At 36.7% G+C, this 22,484-nt stretch overlaps 2 pseudogenes; one reads left to right on the top strand and one right to left on the bottom strand.

Moving 5' to 3' along the window:
* Window positions 1–7,337: 7,337 nt before the first annotated feature.
* Window positions 7,338–8,241, bottom strand: LOC149994146 (large ribosomal subunit protein eL20 pseudogene; annotated as a pseudogene).
* Window positions 8,242–14,553: 6,312 nt separating this feature from the next.
* LOC149994147 (tubulin alpha-1A chain-like) lies at window positions 14,554–16,142 on the top strand (annotated as a pseudogene).
* The last annotated feature ends 6,342 nt before the right edge of the window (window positions 16,143–22,484 follow it).

Consider the following 22,484-nt stretch of genomic DNA (forward strand, 5'->3'; position numbering starts at 1 on the left):
TTAGTTAATGAAAGTTTCTCTTTTTGTTTTCATTTTTTAAAACCGAAGCCTATTCCTTTCAGTCTCTTTGAAAGATGTGTGTAAAAATGAATGGAACTTTGTAGGTCCAAACAGGCCATACTGAGATCAAAAGTTAAGTCTTCCTGGCCTTGCTATTAGAAACTGCTATTTAAAAATTATTTAATTTAGAACTTATTTTATTTTATGAAGATAAATGGTAGAATAAAAGGAATAAACCAGTAAATAACTGTCTTGAAATTCTGGAAAGTGAAAGCTGGGTGACCTCATTGACGGCTATTAAGAGTAAGGTCACTGTCAGCAAATTAGAGAAATATTTCACTTAATTAATTGAGGTGAGTTCATGGTATTAAAGACCTGAAAAGCTTTTATGCCCAGAATTATTCTTCATGCCATCTCCTGCCATAGTGTGTGGGAAATGGGTTAGGGAGAAAATTTGTGGGAAGAGGTGGGAAACTTCTTTTATTCCTCTTTTTAAAATTTCATAATCAGTTGAAGGTGATAATAAGACAACCATCATTTAAAGAGCAAGAAAGGGGTTTACTCTAAAGAAAGAAATTACAAAGAAGAAGACCAAGCATTTCAAGAATTCTCATTTGTTGAATTACTTTGTGTTTTTAGAACTATGTTCTGGCATCACAGATTGATCGCTTGTTAGGATAATCAATTTATTATTTCCAAAAGGGGGAAAACCCTGAGTCCAAAAGGTTCTGAAACCATAAATCAAATCCCAATGAGGTTATGAATTTGAAAAGGCTGATTGTGGTTGTGTTCTTCAATATCAGTTCTAGGTAGGGAAAGAAAAATATTAGCAAAATGACTTTTGGTAATAAATTCGGGTCTCCCAAAATGACATGTAATCGCAAGTTGTTTTTCTATGGGCTCTGTTAGAAAAAGTTTTTTAAAATACTTTTTATCTGTAGGTAATTATCACCCCGCTATCAGAGGCATTCTGGCTGCCTTCACTGGCTGGGTCCCTTTTGTAGCTCTTACCCAGTGAATCCTGGGTTGTCCCGCAAAGAGAATGCTTCTGGAATTATGGCTCTCTCTCTTCTACTTCTGTGCACAAAGCTCATTTTCAGCATTCTCTGAAATTTGTAGTGCATACACCTCGATAAAAGTTTGTTAAGAGAGGAAATTTGATATGCAGCTTCTGACAGTCTCAGTTTACAGATAAAGGTAGTTAATGGTTGGCAGCATTAGACTCTGTTTCAGTTGTTTATTGCCCAAAACTGAAAAAAAAAAAAAAAAAGAATTTTTTTTCATCATGATTCTGCTGGATGGTTTTTCTGCCTTATATGATGTGAACAAAAGTTACTCAGTTGGTTGCACTCAGTTGACATCTTGGCAAGAAATCTTCACTCAAATGTCTCATGCTTTGTGTTTCTCGTGTTCTTTTCCTGGGGCTAGCTTAGGCCTCCTTACAGCATTGGTGGTCTCAGGTTGGTCACCGTCCTACTCTGCAACTGACTTCAAGAGAGAAAGCAGCAGTTGCCAAGGTTCTTACAGGCTAGGACTGGATCTGGCACAGTGTCATTTCTGCCCAAGTTAGAAGACCAACCCAAATTCAAGGGGGGGGAAGTAGATGCCACTTTTCATTGAGAGAGTGGCTTGCGCATATAGGGAAGAAGAGAATTGAAGGCAGCTACCTTTGGAGAAGACCTACCTCTGCCTCATGACTCACTTTAAATGAGCTCTTCTTTATTTTATAAAGTAGATTTTCTCATGTATCTTCAGTTCCCTTTATTGGAACAATATTATATTCATTTGCCACTTTCTGCCAGCAGTTTCCGGTCCTTTAAAAAAAAGATGATCCGAATTATTCTTAGTATAATTAGTTAGTTAGGCTTTACCGTATGCTCAGGACTGAGTGTAGTTCTTTATGTTATGTGATCAAGTCCTTACAACAAGTCCATGAGCAGGACATTATTATTTCTATTTTCTTGATTAAAAAAAAAAAACCCGAAAACTGAGACTGCATGAACAAAATTGCCCAAGTTCTCAGTTTATAAAGTGTTAGAGCCAGCTTTGGAAACTAGAGATTTCTGATTTCCAAGTTGGTGCTTTTGCACTAAAACATGATAGTTTGTTATTATTATTATTATTTTTGGTCCATTATTAAGCTTCTATTTGAAACTGCTGTCAAATCTATCTGCACTAGACTTGTTGACGTCCCTGAATTGTGCTCACAGAATCTCTGAAATAGATGTTCCTGTTCTTGGTATGTATACCAGGACAAAGGTCTGTGAGATGCTTCCGTTAATAGGAACTCCTGCAAGCCTTTTGATTTATGGATTCTCTAAAACCAGAAACATTTTGGGGGGACTTCTGCTGTTCCTCCACACTACCCCAGGAAACCTCCTTTCCTTGTTCAGCTACTACCCACCTGAGTGGTATGGAAGACATTTCCACATCCCCAGGTCTTTTTGTTTTCTTGTCCAACATTACTGTGTCTTAATTGCATTGTCATTGCTGAAGCCTTAGACTGTGGCTGCCCAAAATACAGAGAATTTTCAATAGGTTAAACAAATATAAAATTCGCTTTTACTATTTTGAACATTAGATTCTTGTCATGTTCTCTTGTGAACTTTATAGTCTGTTAAACTCTACTACATTCCTTTGGGCCATTAGTACTTTCTGAGCCTTTCTATATTTCACTTTGATGTTAATATTTTTTGTTTCTGGTCATGTATTTACTGTTCACCATCATTAAATATAGTTAAATTGTTCAATCACAGGCTTTGGACTTTTATTATAACTCTTTTAATTTCCTGAAACATGTTCCTGTGATAAAAATGACAACTACATTCAGAAATTGGTCAGATTTGGATCTTTATATAAATATTGCAATTCCATTATAAATTTTTTGTTATTTCTTCAGAGAGAACAAAGATATAAAACTAAAAAGGCCATAAAAAGATTGACTTCTACCCTCTTATACCATGAGCACAAGAGTTGGGCAGTGATGATGACACCATCTTCTTATTTTAATGCGAGGATGAAGATTTTAATTCAAGCTTGAAATTGGTGCTGCATTAGACCTAAAATACAGAATGCTCTTCTTAAATATAACCCTTGTTACACACATTGTTTTAGAAGTTTTTGATTCTAAGAAATACAGTGCAAAAGTAGAGCCAAAATTTTTGATATGTTGAGTTTTCATTTTTACTCAGTTCAACTACTTTGTGATTTATGTTTTATGTCTTCCTTTACCTTTGGATTATATAGAAGTATTTTATTTAGTTTCTAAATGCTTGGGGATTTTCCCAGAGCTCTTTCTGTTACTGGTTTATAATTTAATTCCAGTGTGGTCAGAAAATATACTTTGTGTGACTTGAATGATTTTTAATTTTTTAAAAGAGTTCTTTTATAGCCCCAATATAGTCTATCTTTATATAAGATAAGCATGTGAAATAAACTATAGGCAAGTGAAATAAATATTATTTTGCTGTTGGGTGGAATATTCTATGAATGTCAGTTAAATCGGGTTGGTTAATAGTATTTTTTATATCTTCTTTATCCTTACTAACTTTATGTTTAATCATCCTATTAATTAATGAGATATCTGGAAATATTAGGGTATAATCATGGATTTGTTGATTTCTCTTTGCAGTTCTTTATGTATTTGGAAGTTCTGTTATTAGGTGCATAAATGTTTATGACTTTTATGGCCTCTTGATGAATCAACCCCTTTAGCATTGTGAAATGACTTTTTTAATCCCTGACAATCTTTGTTCTAAAATCTACTTTGTTTGATGTTAATATAGCTGCTTCCACTGTCTTTCAATTTGTTAGTGCAGAATATCTTTTTTCCATTTTTTTACCTTTAATTAAAAAAAAAAATTGCAGCAGCATAGAGTTTGGTGTTGCCTTTTCTCCCTCCTAATGTGATAGTTTTTGTCTTTTAATTGGATTTTTAGATGATTTACATTAAATATTATTAATATAACTGCATTTAAATCTATCATTTTGCTATTTGTTTTTTATATATACCTTCTGTTCTCAGTTCCCTTTCTCTTCTTTTTCTGCTTTCTCTGAGATTAATGTTTTTGTGATTCTCCTTTGTCTCCTTTGTTGTCTTATTAATTATAACTGTTGTGTGATTTTATTTGTTACTATGGAGTTTATATTATACATCTGTAACATATCAAAATCTACCTCCAGTGATATTGTACACTTATAGTATAAGAACCTTCCAACAGTATTTTTTTCATTCACTCACCATTCATTTCTTGAACCATTATTTTTCTTTTTTTAATCATTTTTAATTTTTTAATTATAGTTGACATACAATATTATGTTAATTTCAAGTGTACACCCCAGTGATTAGACATCGTATAACTTACGAAGTCATTATCCCAATAAATCTGACACCCATTGACACCACACATAGTTATTAAAATATTATTGACTATATTTCCTGTCCTGTACTTTATATCCCCATGGCTTTTCTGTAACAACCAATTTGAACTTCTTAATCCCTTCACCTTTTTTATCCATCTTTCCAATGCCCCTACCACCTGGGAACTGTCAAAATGTTCTCTGCATCTACAAGTCTGTTTCTGTTATGTTTGTTCATTTATTTTGATTTAGATTTAATTGTTGATAGATATATATTTATTGCCACTTTATTGTTCTTATTATCCTTTTCTCTCCTTCTTCAAGAAGTCCCTTTAACATTTCATATAATACTGGTTTGGTAGTGATGAACTCCTTTAGCTTTTTCTTTTCTGGAAAGCTCTTTATATGTCCTTTGATTCTAAATGATAGCTTTGCTGGGTAGAGTCATCTTGGTTGTAGGTCCTTGCTTTTCATCACTTTGAATATTTCTTGACAATCCTTTCTGGCCTGCAAAGTTTCTGTTGAGAAATCAGCTGACAGTTTTATGGGTGCTCCATTGTAGGTAACTGCTTTCCTCTTGCTGCTTTTAAGATTCTCCCTTTATCTTTACCTTTGGCATTTTAATTATGATGTGTTTTTGTGTGGGCCTCTTTGGATGCATCTTGTTTGGGGTTCTCTGTGCTTCCTGGATTTGTATGCATGTTTCCTTCACCAGGTTAGGGAAGTTCTCTGCCATTATTTTTGCAGATAGGTTTTCAATTTCTTGCTCTCCTCTTCTCCTTTTAGCACTCCCATGAGGTGAATGTTGGTACACTGAAGTAGTCCCACTGCTCCTTACACTATCTTCATTTTATAATATTCTTTTTTCTTTTTGCTGTTTGGATTTTTTTGCTTCCTTATATTCCAAATCATTTAGTTGATTCTATTGTTGATTCTCTGTAAATTATTCTCATTTCAGTTAGTGTATACTTCATTTCTGACTGCTTTTATTTTTTTATGGTGTCTATATCCCTTTTCGTACTGTTGGAATTCTCACTAAGTTCCTTGAGCATCCTTATAACCATTATTTTGAACTCTGTATCTGGTCGTTTGCTTGCTTCCATTTCATTTAATTCTTTTTCTGGAGATTTCTCCTTTTGTTGTTGCTTTTTTTTCATTTGAGACCAGTTTCTTTGTCTCTGTATTTTGGCTGCTTCCCTGTCTTTTTTTCTGTGTATTTGGTAGAGCTGGAATGTCTCCCAGGCTTGGTATAGTGGCCTTGTATAGTAGGTGTTCTGTGGGGCTCAGTGGCATAGCCTCCCCAGTCACTGGAGCTGGGTACTCCAGGTGCACCCCTGTGTAGGCTGTGTGCACTTGTCCTGTTGTAGTTAAGCCTCGATTGCTGTTGGCATCACTGGGCTGATTGCCCGTGAGGGCCATCTGTGACTACAGTGGAGGAGGTGCTATGCAGCAGTTGACTCTATGAAGCAGGACTTGCTTCAGTAGGGCTTTGCTGCTCACTGAGTTCACCCTTTGAGTGTGTTGCTTGTGGAAGTGGTAGGATTGTAATGTAGCATGGTGTGAAGTTGTCCACCAGGTACACTGACTCTGGGGCCTTTCAGGAGGTTCAAGGTCAGCCATCACCTATGCCCTGCCTGGGGTCATCCAGCACAAGCTACAGAGCAAACTGAAGATGGCTGCCACTTGTGCTGGGCTTGGAGGTACCCAGGAGAGACCAAGCCACGAACCAAGGAAGGCTGCCACTAGCAAGTTGTAGTGGGTACACAGAGGCCAGATGCTGCTTTTTTTGAGAGATTTTAGGAAACTCCGAAGCATGAGGAAAGAGAGGCCAGTTGTATGGAGAAGCTGCTATAGATGGCTTGCATAGGCTCACAGCTGGGTGGGGCAGGGTCTTAGGGAATCACATAGGTGGGGCAAACAGTGTGAGCCAGGTTGATGGAGACTCAGATATGGCAGCTTTATGGTGGTTGTGGTCTCAGAAAATGAACAATGGCTTCTGACAGCACTTTTGTCTGTCAGAAAGGTGTCCCCCTAGCTTTTGCCCTTATGCCAGACATTTCAGTTTCTCCCCATGTGTCCCTGGTTTCTTCTAAGCTGCTGCTCCAGCACTGGAGCTCAGAGGGAGTGAGTCCTGCATAGGTCCTTTATGAGGAACTGCCTGGGACTCCAGGAGCCCTCCATCTCACTCGGCCACAATCCCTACTAGTTTTTGCAGCCAGAGGTTGTGGGGACTTCTCTTCCTGGCACTGGAACCCTGAGTTGGGGGACCTGGTGTGGGCTGGGACCCCTTGCTCCTCATGGGGGACATCTGCAGCTGAGATATTCCTGCCTGTTTTTATCTGCCACACTTAGGTGTGGGACCAGCCTATTCTGTATCCCTGCCCCTCTTACCAGTCTTGATATGGCTTCTTTTTTAAATCCTTAGTTGTAGGATTCTATTCAGCTAGGTTTCAGGCAGTTCCTAATGATGTTTGTGTGTTTAGTTGTACTTTTGATGTGGTTGTGGGAGGATTTGAGTATTTCATTTACCTATGCCACCATCTTGACTTGACCCAACAGTATTTTTTTCATTTCTTTTCATCTCCTGGCCTTTAAGATATTGTCATATGTTTCCTTTTCACGTATGTTAAAATTCCTATAATACATTGTCATTATTTTTGCTTTAAACCATTATCTTTTAAAGAAGTTTAAAGAAAAAAAGATTTTTTATATTTACCTTTGTAGTTTCTGTTTCCAGTGTCCTTTCTTCCTTTGTGTACATCCATGTTTTCTTCTGGTATCATTTTCATTCTGTTTGAGGCACTTACTTTGCTATTTCTTTTAGTGTAAATCTACTGGTGGTGATTAATTCTTTAAGTTTTTGATGTCTGGAAAAGGTCTTTATTTCATCTTGATTTTTATATCTGTTTTTGTACTTTTACCCAAATGAGTACTTTAAAGATGTTGTTACACTATTTTCTAACTTACGCTGTCTCCAGTTAGAAATCTGCTGTCTTCATCATTATTCCTCTGTTCATAATGTGTCTACTTCTCCCCTGTGGTTCTTTTTCACATTTTTCTTCATCACTGATTTTAAGCAAGTTGATTATGATATGCCTTAGTTTTCTTGTTTTTTGAGCTTGGGGTTCCTTGAGTTTCTTGGATTTTTTTTTCTCTCCAAGGAGTTTAATTTGGCAGACCTGGGTGTGGGGTGGGCCATGCATGTAAAAGAAGGTATTGGGTCTTTCGGTGGTAAAGCTTGGCTTGTGCTGGCAATGCAAGACCCAGTGGGGCAGTGGGAACTTGATCTTAGAGTTGTGGGACTGCTTGACCACTGTTGGTGGCACCGGCTAGCCATGATCTCTTCCACCTTCATGATTTAAACTGAGTGGGCCTGGGCATGGTTCTGGACAACCATGTCATCATAGCACTGAGTGACAGTGTCCACAATGGTCACATCCTGATATACTTGGTACATGTGGGTGCCACTCTTGAGAGTTGCTTTTCAGCCAGATGCCCAAGTTCTTCAGTTGCATGGAGGATTTCTTAAACACCTCTTCCCAGGAGACACAGTAGACTGAAGATTTCTTCAGCTGAGACACAAAATGTCAGAAGCTAGACCTGGTAATAAGATTAGGTGCAGATATTCACATCTGTTGCAAAGATGACGTTTGGGGGTGGGCCGGCAAAGCCCCACTGCTTTGTACTTTTGCTGGAGGCTTTCATGGTCTCTCTATGCTTATCTCTTTCCACAAAAGGGCTTATAGTTTTCATCAAATTTGAAATATTTCAGCCATCACTTCTTCAAATATTTGTTACCTCTCCATCCTTTCAAGAATGCCGTTACATTATATGTACCTGCCCATTTGAGGTTGTCTCATGGTTCACTGATGCTTTGTTCATTTTTTCCTGTCTTAAAAATTTTTTTTTGGTTTCATTTTGGATAGTTTCTATTATGTTTTTTACTTTACTAATCTTTTCTTCTGCTTTTCTAATCCTCTGTTAATCTCATGTAGTATTTCTTCATCTCACATTTTAGTTTTTATCTCAAGAAGTTCAGTTGTAGCTTCTTTTTACATATATATGAGCATATCTTCCATGTCTATATTTACCATGTTCAATCTTCCTTTAACTTTTTCCTCATAATACTGTGAGATTTTGATTTTTACATTTGAAGCTATTTTGTATTAGCGGTATACAAGTTAATATTTTGTGTGTATGTGGTCACATGTGTGCATGTGTATATATGTGTATAATTACATACATATACATACACATATAATCTTGTAGATTTTTTATTTTAAAGCTTTTTGCTTTAATTTTTACTTTGACACTAAAATTACTAAAAATCACTAAAATTATTACACTACCAGTTTTCTTCTGGTTAGTGTTTGCCTGGCATATCTTTTTTCATATTTTTATCTTAAAATTTTGAAGGTCCATATTTTTTAGCTTTATCCTCTTACAGGCACCAGATAGTTGAATTTTACTTTGTTTAATCTTAACATCAGTCTTTGAAAGTTAAATCTGTTTACAGAATTAGTCATCAAAAAGGATCAGACAGGGAGTTATAAAAAACAGCTAACATGGGGTCAAGAACAGATGCTTAAGAACTCTTACAAAGGCTTTGGGCACGAGTCCCAAGTTAATGGTTTCTGACTCCTTTTCTCAAATAGATGCTGGAATTCTATTGGCTCCCATCAAATAGTCTTTTTGGCATATAGGCCTCAAGATGCTGATAGAAAAAGATGATTTTACTTTCCTAGTGTAGGAGTTTATACTTAAGGTGTTCTCCTGGTCTCTTGTCCCACATGAGAATGGGTCTTTTAAAGCATTTATGCACAGTATTATTTTGTATTTTGCTTGAAAGTTAATTTTAAGCAATGTCAACTTCTTTTTTTTTTTTTTTCTTTTTAAGAAAACTTAGTGTATAGATTTTTAATTCTTTAGTTTATGAAGTTGCTCCTTTGGTCATTACTTTTTAGATGGTTATACACTAAGTTTATTTGATCACAGTTAGGGCGAATTTTAAAAATTTTAATAGACTATATACTGTTCAGAGTCATTTATGATGAAGAAAAAGTAACATTCCTATTACATAAAAATAAAATAATTGTTTTTGTGAAATGAATTGGAAGATGTGGCATAATTAGACAGAGGGCATTTGTATTCTCCTATTATTACTCTAGAGCTGCAAAAAATGGAAGTAATTTATTTCATCTTGGTAATGCTCCTTCTTTCTGGTCCAACAATTTATCAGAAATGTTAATCCAGCAAGCAGTAAGTGGGAGGGGGGTGGAGAGAAGAGAGGGGGATTTAAAATTAGCCTGGAAATATTGCACATCTCATTAAAAATGTAATCATGTGTAAAATGAGATCAATGAAAATTTATCTAAAAGTACAGAAAAAAGGCATTTTCTAGTATGATACTGGATTTAATAGACTGGATTTTAATTTAGTCAGTTTGCTACAAAAAAAATCTCTCCAGGCTAAATAAAACAGTTTTCCCTCCCAGTTATTGTACCGACAGCTAATTTCAGACCCTTTCCTTCTGATATTCAATCTTATCTCTTGCTGGATATGGGTTCTGTATATTGCAGAATTTGTTTTCTTTACATTTTCCATTACTGCTTTCATTTGCATGATAAATGATTAGAAGTAGGAACAGGAAAAAAACCCATGCAGAACATTTCTTTATTAATTTTGTTTAAATTAGAGTAACTTTTGTATTCATCCTTCCTCTCCCCATTTAACAACCAGGGTATCTGAGTTATTTTAATATTTTGTTGTACAGCTAGAAAAATGGGTTACACATTTTTCTTTTTTCTTTTTTTGCACTTCCTTTAAGTAACATTTTATTTTATTCTCATGTTTGTAGTTTATATTTTGGATTTTGTCTTGCACTGTTAATGACACTGATGTTTTTTCCTTAAAAGAGACCCTTGTGCTTTAGGAGTTTAAGGTACTGGGGTTTAAAATATTTTGAAATTGATGAGCTTGAGAACTTTAAAGATTTATTCTGTAGATGATATTATCACAATTCTTAAATAATAAATAAGGTTTGTAAAATTGGGCTTCATTTATGTCTTCCGTCCTTTTGCTCTTAGCTATTTTTCTAGTCTGATAACTTAGAAATGTGAAATGATGTAATAGAACACATTAATGAAAATCATCTAATGCCTTCCTTTCCCCAAGGTTCTAAATGAGAAGAAACCAGCTTTACCAATAAAAACTTGCCTGGGCAAAATTTGCCTGAGCAAAATTATTGTACAAGCTGAAGGAATGGCTCCTGCAAAATTGGTCTACAAGAGAAGAATCCTACATGATCATTTCAGGATCATTCACATAGAAAGCTTTTCTAATTTTCACACATGGATTTTAGGTAAATACTTTCCTGTTGTAAAAAAAAAAATTAAACAGTACAGTTAACTGAATATTCTCTTGGTCATTCCTCCTATCCTACTCCCCTAAAAGTAACACACTGGTCAGCAGCCATCCTTCCTGACATTTTTCTCTGTAAAATAGATATATACCTGCAGAAATATGTTAAATTTTTGTTAAATTATTCTATGGTGCAAGGTATTATACCATTTTATTTTTGTTATTTTAATTAACATTATATCTTTGAAAAACTTCCATTTTAGTACACATAAGTCTATTTTTTTTCTGTCGAACTGTTGCATAATATTCTATAACCTGGGCCTTGAAAGATCTGGAAAGAACCTAAATATTCATCAATAAGGGAATGTTGACCAGACAAAAAAGGTGCTGTAATAACCTTGGTTTATACCTCTGGGAACAGTGGAAGTACTTCTTTGAGATACCGTGAAGTAAGAGAACAGGGTCAATGAGTGCACTTAAATTTTCCTCTGAGTACCATTTTACCTAGGTCCCACACATTTTACAATGCTTGGATTGTCATTTATTTCTAAATAGTTTGTAAGATCTGTATTGATTTTTCTCTTAAACATAAGAGTTATTACCATGGGGTTTTAAGATTTCTAAGTCTAGATTTTTCTGGCTATCTTTTTGATGATGAATCTAATTTTATTTTATTGTGATCAATCAATACAGTTTATGTGATTTCTGCTTTACGGGAGTCAATAGGATTTTTCTTCATGACCTAATACGTGATCAATTCTTTTTTGTGAGTGTCCCTTTTGAAAAGAATGATCTTTATTATATTCAATGTTCTCTTTTATATCTATTAGATCAAACTTGCTAATTAGCTTATTCAAATATTCTATGTTCTTACTTTTTGTCCATATATTTTATCTGCTGGTTCATAAAAGCTATGTTGTTATATATGCACAAAAGTTCATGAGTTACATCTTCTTGGAAAATATCTTTTTTTGTCCTTTTAGTGTATTTCCCTAAAATTCTTTTTTTTTCTGCTACTAAGAATTGTTTAGTATATCTTTTATTATACTGTTATCTCTACTCTTTATGTGATATCTTATTTTAGATATGTCTTTTAAATATAGCCTGTGGTTTTTTATTACAATATGAAAGTCTCAATTTTTTAAAAGATTTTACTTATTTAGTTTTAGAGAGTCGGGAAGGGAAGGAGGAGTAGTGGGAGAGAAACATCTATGTTTGAGTGAAACATCCATTAGTTGCCTCTCGCACACCCCCAGCCGGGGAGCTGGACCGCAACCCAGGCATCTGCTGTGACTGGGCATCAAATTGGCGACCTTTTGGTTTGTGAATGACGCTCAACCCTCTGAGCCACCACCAGTTAGGGTGAAATTTTCTATTTTTAGTAGACAGTTGGTCCTTCACCCAAATTATTATTACCATTGTGTTTGACATATTTATATTTTTTGTTTATTTTTGTTATACTATGCCTTTTCCCTCCTCCCTTCCTATCTATTTTTGGTTGATTGGGTTATTTTATTCCATTTTTTTTTCTTCTGTGGTGGTTTGTAAGTTATACTGCTTATTACTATTCTTCTAGTAATTGCACTTACATTTTTAACATAACGTATGTATTGATCACATCTTTCTGCTATCATGTAGACTATCTTGTTCCCAAATAAGGTGAAAACATTGATGTATTTTTATATCTGTCACTTTCCAGCTTCTCTGACACTTCTCAAGTCTTTAGTTCCAAATGTTAAATATTTTTGTTTGGTTCAACATTTGTTTAAATTTAGTTTTACTGTTTTTTGTTTGGTTGAGTTTTTTTTGTTCACCCTTGTCTTTATATCCTCTCCTCTCTTCTCTCTCTTCCTCTCTTTGTTTTTTTTCTGGAGTACATTCTTGAGAAATTCTTGTTAGAGAGTTTATATATGAATGCTTGCATATCTGAAAATGTCCTTATTTTGAAAAATAATTAGAACGTCTTTAAAATATTAGGTTCAAATCCTTTGCTCTTACAGTATTAGTGATAATGTTCTGTTAGAAATCTAAAGACAATTTTATTATTTTCTTTTAGGTCATATGTTCATATGTTTTTCTTCCCTCTCTGGATCATTTCAAAAAATTTTAAATTATAAATTATACTTCAATTCACAAATAAAAATCATAAAATGTTATACTCAGAATTCTTGCTCCCATTCCTGTTCCCTCCTTCCTGTTCTCCTTTCCACAAGTAAAAATTTCCTGTTAGATTTCTGTTTATCATTTCTGTGTATCTGTATTCAAAGGAAGGAAAGTGCATATTTCTATTTCCCCCTCATTGTTATAGAAAAGGTAGCATAGTACATAACTTGCTTTGCATCTTCCTTTTTTTTTTCAACAATGTATAAAGATCTTTCCACATCAGTAAGTAGATATTCTTGAGCCTTTTCAATTGCATAGTATTTTATTTTTATTTTTAATTTTTAATCCTCATCTGAGGATATGTTTATATTGATTTTAGAGAGAGGGTAAGAGAGAATAAAACATTGATGTGAGAAAGAAACCTTGATTGGTTGCCTCCCTACACTCCCTGGCTGGGCATCAAACCCACCACCTTTTGGTGTTTGGATGACGTTCCAACCAGCTGAGCCACCTGGCCATGGCCAGTTATGTAGTTTTTAATTGGATGGATGTAGCCATAGTTTCTTCAACCAGTACCTGAAAATGGACTTCTGGATCCTTTTTAATATTTTCTTGTAACAAAAAAATGCTGTAACGAATAATTTTCCATACGTGCTATTTTATGAATGGAGACAATATCTGTGGGATAGATTCCCAGGTGTAGGATTGTTAGGTCAAAGAGTAAATGGATTTGTATTTGTTGTAGAGAGAGCCAGAGTCCCCTCCTTAGTGATTGTACCATTACTTTCTCACTAGCAATGTACTGTTTACCTCCAGACTTAAGAGTGTTGTCAAAATTTTAATTTTTGCCAAACTGATAGGTGATAAATGGTATCTCAGCATAGTTTTGATTTACATTTAATTTACTGTAAGCAAGGGTGAGACTTTTTATATGCTTAATGACCATTTGTATATGTGAGTATGTATGTATGTATGCATGTATGCATGTATTTACTTATGCTGAGGATTGTTTATGCCCTTTGTCCGTTTTTCATTTTGGATTGTTGGTCATTTTCCTTCAGAATTCTATTTAATCTTTATAAATTAGGGAAATTAGTCTTTATAATATAAATCCTAGTTCCTCCCCCCAAATTAGTCAGTTGACTTTTAATTTTGCTAATGATGTTTATATTTTTTATTTTTGGTGTGATGAAGGTTTTGATTTTTATTTGGGCAATTTTACTAATCTTGTATTCCTTCTGGATTTTGAAATCTCACTTATAAAGGACTTCCTCACTCCATTTTAAAGGCATTTCTAGTATTTTATTTTTTACCTTTAAGCTTTAATCCTTTTGAAGTTTATACTTGTATACAATATGAAGTAGGGAACCACTTCATGTTTTTCCCAGGCTGTTAACCCAGCTGTTCTGATATTTATTAAAATGTCTTTCTTCATCTCAGTAATTTGAGATGTCATTTTAATAATATAATATAATAAATTCCTATATACATTTCGATTTATTTCTGGACTTTCTTTTTTCTTCCACTGGCTTGTCTGTCTCTTCAGTCACTATTTTTTACTTTTAACTGGTATATTTTGATAGCTAGTTGGTTTATTCTTCCATAATTTTTCTTCTTTTTCAGAGTTTTCATGGCTATTTAAAATTTTAGCAGGTTCTCTTACATCGGCCGCTTAAGAGTCGTGCTGTAAGAAGCAACAACCTCTCTTCTTCCTCTCCGTCATCAATTAGGCAGCCGCAAAGCAGCAACCATGCGTGAATGTATCTCCATCTACGTTGGCCAGGCTGGTGTCCAGATTGGCAACGCCTGCTGGGAGCTCTACCGCCTAGAACATGGCATCCAGCCTGATGGCCAGATGCCAAGCGACAAGACCATTGGGGGGGGGGGGGGAGATGACTCCTTCAACACCTTCTTCAGTGAGACAGGTGCTGGCAAGCACGTGCCCAGGGCAGTGTTTGTAGACCTGGAACCCACAGTCATTGATGAAGTTCGCACTGGTACCTACCGCCAGCTCTTCCACCCTGAGCAGCTGATCACAGGCAAGGAAGATGCTGCCAATACCTATGCCCGTGGACACTACACCATTGGCAAGGAGATCATTGACTTGTCCTGGACCGAATTTGGAAACTGCCTGACCAGTGCACAGGTCTTCAGGGCTTCTTGGTTTTCCACAGCTTTGGTGGGGGAACTGGTTCTGGGTTCACCTCCCTGCTGATGGAGCGTCTCTCTGTCGATTATGGCAAGAAGTCCAAGCTGGAGTTCTCCATTTACCCAACCCCCCAGGTTTCCACAGCTGTAGTTGAACCCTACAACTCCATCCTCACCACCCACACCATCCTGGAGCACTCTGATTGTGCCTTCATGGTTGACAATGAGGCCATCTATGACATCTGTCGTAGAAACCTCGATATTGAGCGCCCAATCTACACTGACCTGAATAGGTTGATAGGTCAAATTGTGTCCTCCATCACTGCTTCCCTCAGGTTTGATGGAGCCCTGAATGTCGATCTGACTGAATTCCAGACCAACCTGGTGCCCTATCCCGGCATCCACTTCCCTTTTGCCACATATGCCCCTGTCATCTCTGCTGAGAAAGCCTACCATGAACAGCTTTCTGTAGCAGAGATCACCAATGCGTGCTTTGAGCCAGCAAACCAGATGGTGAAATGTGACCCTCGCCATGGTAAATACATGGCTTGCTGCCTGTTGTACCGTGGTGGTGTGGTTCCCAAAGATGTCAATGCTGCCATTGCCACTATCAAGACCAAGCGTACCATCCAGTTTGTGGACTGGTGCCCCACTGGCTTCAAAGTTGGCATTAATTACCAGCCTCCCACTGTGGTGCCTGGTGGAGACCTGGCCAAAGTACAGCGAGCTGTGTGCATGCTGAGCAACACCACAGCTATTGCTGAGGCCTGGGCTCGCCTGGACCACAAGTTTGACCTGATGTACGCCAAGCGTGCTTTTGTCCACTGGTACGTGGGTGAGGGCATGGAGGAAGGAGAGTTTTCTGAGGCCCGTGAGGACATGGCTGCCCTAGAGAAGGATTATGAGGAGGTTGGTGTGGATTCTGTTGAAGGAGAGGGTGAGGAAGAAGGAGAGGAATACTAAAGTTAAAACGTCAACGGTGCTGCTTTTACAGGGAAGCTTATTCTGTTTCAAACATGAAAAGTTGTGGTCTGATCAGTTAACTTGTATGTAGCAGTGTATAGTCATACAATTACTGGCCTATGCTTTAAAACATGAAGCTTTGTTACAGACCCAGCTAGTCCACTTCTCTGAAGGGTTTGAATAAAGTATTCCCTGTCTTAAATGAAAAAAAAAAAATTTTTTTTCCATGTGAAACTTATGATCACTTTGTCTAGTTCTAAAGAAAAAAAACCATTGGTATTTTATTGTATTGCATTAAATTAACTGAACGAAAATTGACTTTGGGTCTTCCTTTCCAAGAATATAGTGTCTCTTTCTTATACTGCTTTTATCCTTTGGTAATAGTTTAGTTTTCCTTCTATCGTTTGGGTTTGTGCTTTTCTTGTTAAGGTTGGTGCTAGCTGTAAGTAAGGTCTTCCTTTCCATTGTATCTTCTGTTGTTTTATTATGTAAAGGGTATCGATTTCTTTTAAATTAATTTTACATACTGCTATCTTGCGGAATTATCTTATAGTTTCAGTGGTTTTTCAGTTGATTTATTGGATTTATTACTACAAAATATTACCTGTAAATAGAGATAGCTTTGCCTTTCTCCAATATTATGCTTTTAATTTCTTTTTCTGTTCTAGTTGTATTGGTCCAATACAGGGCTAAATATAGCGATGACTGTGAGCATCTTTGTGCCTAATTTTGACATGAATCCTTCCAGTCTTTCTCCATTGTATCAGAAGCTGACATCTGGGCTGACTTTGTGTGTGTTTGTGTGTTTGAACACTTATGCCTACTCTTGCCCATTCAGATCCCCACAGCTGCCCCAGAGGTCATCTGCAGAAGTTACCATCCATACTGCGAATTTCCTGCCTTTCTCTGCTTGAGCACATTTTCTAGGGAGAGAATGCTGTTGCCCTGTGCAGGTCAGACTGGGTTTCCTGTAGAGCTGCTGTCCCCAGGAGTACCCCCAACCAATGAGATTTGGAAGTCAATGGATAAAGATTCCAGCTTCTTCACCTTTCTGGGAAGTAATTCAGAGGTGTGCTCCATATAGTCTCTCAGAATACTATACTCCAAAAGGTTTGGAAAAGAGGATGGGGTGCGTGGGGAACCATCATTGTTGCCCAGAGTCTGGGATATGGCAGGTACCCTGCATATTCATTTTGTGGAGAGGCTGCATAGGGAAGAGAGGGCTCTAATCTTACCCCAAATAGCCCTCAGTGCCTACCTGTGATGAGCCTTGGATGGTCTTCTCTGAAACAATCTACCTCAGAAAAGAAAGAGTGAACCTCAAGAGCTGCTCTCAAATCAAGGCATCCATTTTAAATGGAAGCAGAACTGCCCTGGAGTCTTGTAGGATTTCTTTGTATCTTTGACATTCTGAAAACTTGCCACAATTGTGTGTGTGTGTGTGTGTGTGTGTGTGTGTGTGTGTGTGTGTGTGATTATCTCCCCTGCACATCCCTCTTTGTATTTTTCTTTCACTGCTATTACACAAATTTAGAATTTCTGGATCTGTTCTTTAAATCCCTACTTTTATTTCTTAATTTATGTAACTTCGGTGCCATGCTTTGAGAAAACCCCCTTTTTTGTATGTTTTATTGATTACACTGTTGAGAAAATTCTTCAGCTTTGTTTTCCAGTTGAATATTTATTTTTAAAAATATTTATATATTTTTAGAGAGAGGGAAGGGAGAGAGAAGAGAGGGAGAGAAACATCAATGTGTGGTTGCCTCTGGTGCACCCCTCAACTGGGGACCTGACCTGTAAGCCAGGCATGCGCCCTGACTGGGAATCAAACCTGCGACCCTTTGGTTTGCAGGCCAGTGCTCAATCCACTGAGCCGCACCAGCTAGGGCCGATTAGTCTAATTTTCAGCTTTGTCTGTTTTGCTTTTTAGATCATGTACTGAAAATTCAGTTTTAGTGACTTTAAAAGACTTCTTAAAAAGAGCAGTTTTAGGTTCACAGTAAAATTGAAAGAAAGGTACAGAGATTTCTTATATTTCCACTCCCCACCCCACATGCATAATCTCCTTATTATCATCATCACTGACCGACATTGACACATCATAATCCCCTAAAGTCCATAGTTTCCATTAGTTCTTTCTCAGTGTTGTGCATTCTGTGAATTTGGACAAGTGTATCCATCATTATAGTATCACATAGAGTATTTTTTTCTGCCCTAAAAATCTTCCATATTCATACCCCTTTCTCCCAACTTTTGGCAACCATGAATCTTTTTACTATCTCCACAATTCAGCCTTTTCTAGAATGTCATATACTGTGAGTAGCCTTTTCAAGTTAGTAGTTTTCACTTAGTAATATGTATGTAAGCTTCCTCCATGTCTTTTTAAAATAGAATTTTAAAAAAATCCAGGGTATTTCTTTCATTGCTTGAGAGAGAGAGATTGGTTGCCCTCTCACACATGCCCTAACAGGATTGAACCCACAACCTGAGCATGTGTCCTGACTGGAATTGAACCTGTGACCCTGTGGCCCCTGGGACAATGCTCCAACCAGCTGAGCCACACCAGCAAAAGCAGTTCCTCCATGTCTTTTCATGGGTTAATAGCTCATTTATTTTTAGTGCTGAATAATCCATTGTCTGGATATACACAGTTTATCCATTTGCCTACCCAAGGACATCTTGGTTGCTTCCAAGTTGTGGCAATTATGAATAAAACTTCTATAAACATTGTATGTAGGTTTTCCTGTGGACATGTTTTCAAATCTTTTGGGTATATACCAAGAAGTGCAATTGCTGGATTGTATGTTTAGTTTTGTAGGAAATCACCAAACTGTCTTCCAAAGCAGCTGCACCATCTGCGTTCCGACAGTAACTGGCAGTTCCCATTGTTCCACGTCCTTGTCAGCATTTGGTGCTGTGAGTGTTCTGGGTTTTAGCCATTTTTATAGGTGTATAGTGATATTTCATGGTTGTTTTATTTTGCATTTTCCTGATGGCTTATGATATGAGCATATTTTCCTAGGCTTATTTGCCATCTATATATCTTCTGGTGTTTAAGGTCTTTTGCCCACTTTTAAAATCAGGTTGTTTTCTTAATGTTGACTTTTAAGAGTTCTTTGTATATTTTGGATAACAGTTCTTTATCAAATGTGCTTTGCAAATATTTTCTCTCTGTGGCTTGTCTTCTCATTTTCTTGATACTGTCATTGGCAGCGCAGAAGTTTTTAATTTTAATGAAGTCCAGCTTATCAATTATTTCTTTCATGGATCATGTCTTTGCTGTTGTATCTAAAAAGCCATTGCATACCCAAAGTCACGTAGGTTTTCTCCTATGTTATTTTCTAGAAGTTTTATAACTTCTCATTTTACATTTAGGTCTATGATCCATTTTGAATTAATTTTGTGAAGGATGTAAGGTCTGTGACTCTTTTTTTTTTTTGTATGTGGGTGTCTAATTGTTTTAGCACCGTTTATTAAAGAGACTATCTTTGCTCTATTGTATTGCCTTTCTTCCTTCGTCAAAATCAGTTGACTATGTTGTGGGTCTATTTCAGAGCTCTGTATTCTGTTTTGTTAATCTATTTGTCTCGTCAACAGTTTTTTGTTTACTTTCTCTAATTTGTTTTCCTCATAGGTACCTGCTCTTGTTTTATGGATGCAATGTTCTACAAAAACAAATATTTATAAATGTATGTATATATGTTTATCATTGCTTTATTGACATATAATTAACATACCAAAAATGCACCCTTTCAAAGTCTACAACTCAATGGTTTTTAATATATTCATTGAACCATGCAATTATTACCACTGTGAGGACAGAGCTGACCTCATCTTCAAAAGCCAACTCCATTTTAAAATGAATCTGCCTGAACCCTTGTCCCCCTACCATGGACAGAGGCCCCAGGTTAATCATGCACTATCATTAATTCTTCCTCCACCATTTAGCTTTTTCTCTGGGGAAGGGCACCCTCAATGTTTAACTCCCCCTGGTGCCATAGCTCTTGGTATCTGATCCCTTTGTTCCTTATGAATACTCCTGTATTCCTTTCAGAATATGTAGGTCCATTTCTTAAAGGTGTATAAAAAAATTTGTCTGGGGGATGGTGAAAGGTGCAGGGTCCATTTTTGTACTGTTGCTGCTGCCCAAGACTGCCTTTCTGTGAGTAAGCTCCCTATTAAAACTCTTAAAAATGATAAGCTGGACTTATCTGTGTTATTCTTTGGCTTCTTGGCTCCTTCAGCATTTGGGGGTCCATTTTGCATACATGGCCTCTTTGTGAAACAACCATTATCTAATTTCAGAACATTTTCATTTCTTCAGAAAGAAGCCCTGTACCATTAGCAGTCACTTTCCAGTTTGCTCTTCCCCCAGCTCTTGGTGAACACAAATCTACTTTCTGTCTATATTTTTGCCTATTGTGGATATTTCCATATAAATGGGATCATACAATGTGTGGCCTTTTGTGACTCACTTCTTTCATTCAGAATAGTGTTTTCAAGGCTCACCCATATTTGTAGCATGTATCAGAATTTCATTCCTTTTTATTGTTTAATAGTATTCTATTATATACCACAATTTATCCATTCATCAGTTGATGGACATTTGGCTATTATGAGTAATGTTACTATGAGCATTCATGTATAAGTTGTTGTGTGAGCACATGTGTTCAGTTATATTGCTTATAGACCTCAGAGTGGCATTGCTGGGTCATATGGTACTTTAATGTTTAACATTTTGAGGAACTGTCAAAATATTTTATAGAATGTCCACACAATTTTATTATTCCACAGCAATATTTGAGGGTTTTAATTTTCTTCATGTGTCAGTTCTTCCTCTTTTTCATACTTTTCTCTTGTGGTGTTAGTTTTCCTAAATATTTACTTATTCTCCGTGGTATGTTCTTCTTTATATTGGAGATTGCCTTGTCGTTGTTGTACACAATTAAGTTTTTTTTTCTTTAAAGATTTTATTTATTTATTTTCAGAGAGAGGGGAAGGAAGGGAGGAAGAGGGGGAGAGAAACATCCATATGTGTTTGCCTCACGCACCCCCAAGTGGGGACCCAGCCTGCAACCCAGGCATGTGCCTCAACTGGGAACTGAACTGGTGACCCCTTGGATCACAGGTCAATGCTCAATCCACTGAGCCATCCCATCCAGGGCCAATTAAGTTTTTGATGTTTATTATTCAGTGATGGATAACTGTAATGCATACATCCTCTTTATATATGTGTGTGTATGTGTGTGTGTATGTATATACATATATATTTATTTATATTTTAGAGGAGGAGGGAGGGAGAAAGATATGGACAGAAGCATCGACATATTAGAGAAACATCTATTTGCTGCCTCCTGCATGCCCACAACCAGGGACCTGGCCTACAACCCAGGTATGTGCCCTGACTGGGAATTGAACTGGTGACCTTTCGGTTTGCAGAATGATGCCCAACCAGCTGAGCCACACCAGTCCAAGCCATGCATAGTCTTAAACCACAATTGACCAGAATGCTCAGAAAATGGAAGTGCATCTTCCTAATAAAAGCAACTATAACAACCAAAAACAAAAAAAGAAAATCAAGAATAAAACAGAACCCATTTTGCTTAAATTCTTATGGTTAAAGTTTTTTAAAAAACAAAACATACACGAGTTTATGTTCTTGCTTTAGAAAGCGTATTTATAATGTAGTATAATACTGGATTCTTGAGGATTTCAAACATTAAATCTTATTGTTAGATCTGTTAAGTATATATGGTGCACATTGGAAATTAGGTTTTTTTTTTAGATGTTGCCTTGCTGAATGGGCTATGTAATCTCTCAGCATCATTTTTTTTTTTTTTTTTTTTTTGAGCATGTCAAACCCCTTCCATGTCCAAGCATCTTCCATGCTGATCTCTCTGTTTAGAATGCTCCTGGCCACTCTACATGTCTTGAGTTTAGGGAACCACCTTTGATGGAGAACCCAAGTCAGTGCTGGGAATATGGAAAGCAGGTCTAGGCTTTAGAGAGAGGCACTGTTGAGAACTAGTCATGGTGTCTGGGCCTCCAACAGACATTCTGGAGGCAAGGCTGTGCTCAGTGTGGAACACAGTTGTGCAAAGGCAGAAATCTAGTCTAATCACTGTGACAAACATGGCAAAACTTAGGGGTAAAGACCGTGGACATACCTGTGTCAAAGAATGACACCTTGCCCAAGAGGGCTGATGATTAGGAAAGCAAAGTGAATTAGAAACGTGAATGATTGTGGAGCTGGATCTAAGTTATGAATCCTGAATTGGCTATACCTGACTCATTGGATTTGTTTTACATATACGTAAGATGAAGGTGATGCCTTTTGGGGCATACAAGGGTGGCATTCCCTTTATCAAGGTCATCATAAAATAGAGAGGTATTGTAAGTTTGTTCTTTCTCCAACAGTATCCACAGGCTATTTGTTTAGCAATGATATAAAAATCTTCAGATAATGTGAGAATTCACGTACTAGAGTTGATGGTACCTTCTTTGAGTTTTCTATTTCTTTTCTATTTTTTTCCAGGTATTTTTCTTTTTTA

This window comes from Furipterus horrens, unplaced genomic scaffold (genome assembly GCF_987537825.1).
Source record: "Furipterus horrens unplaced genomic scaffold, mFurHor1.1.pri manual_scaffold_13, whole genome shotgun sequence".
NCBI lineage: Eukaryota > Metazoa > Chordata > Mammalia > Chiroptera > Furipteridae > Furipterus > Furipterus horrens.